The sequence below is a fragment of the Sinocyclocheilus grahami genome, unplaced genomic scaffold, assembly GCF_001515645.1.
Source record: "Sinocyclocheilus grahami isolate Dianchi unplaced genomic scaffold, SAMN03320097.WGS_v1.1 scaffold487.1, whole genome shotgun sequence".
Classification (NCBI taxonomy): Eukaryota; Metazoa; Chordata; class Actinopteri; order Cypriniformes; family Cyprinidae; genus Sinocyclocheilus; species Sinocyclocheilus grahami.
In genome coordinates this window covers 1,385,781-1,386,226 of record NW_015505666.1, presented here as the reverse complement: position 1 = coordinate 1,386,226, position 446 = coordinate 1,385,781, and the positions used below count along the sequence as shown (strand labels likewise).

Genomic DNA, 446 nt, shown 5'->3' with positions numbered 1-446 from the left:
TACACACACAGGCAGGGACTTGGTAGTATGGCGCAGTGGGTATTCTCGTTCCCAAAGCGACTCGATGCAGCTCGAGTTCCTGAAGGGGAACGTCTCTAGGTTACATATGTAACCATGGTTCCCCCGAGGGAAGGAGACGCTGCGTCTCTTTGCCATACTCCCTGCATCCCTGCAGGGCTCTGCTGGATGCGCTTTTATACTTTCTGGTGATAACGTCACCCTGCTCGTGACATCTCGCTGCTCCTTTGGACTGATTTGACACGTGCTTCAGAACGCGGTCACGCAAGGGCGTTCCCAAAGCGACTCGACGCAGCGTCTCGTTCCCTCGGGGAACCATGGTTACATACGTAACCTAGAGACGTTATCAGTGCTGTGAGCACTTGCAAAAAAGAATAAAAGAAGGCCTTGACATGTGTGTGTGTGTGTGTTTGTGTGTGTGTGTGTGT

At 52.2% G+C, this 446-nt stretch overlaps 1 protein-coding gene across 1 annotated transcript in view; it reads left to right on the top strand.

Moving 5' to 3' along the window:
* LOC107553949 (cadherin-13-like) overlaps positions 1-446 on the top strand; it is a 208,777-nt gene that overhangs the window by 176,898 nt on the left and 31,433 nt on the right. The window lies entirely within an intron of this gene.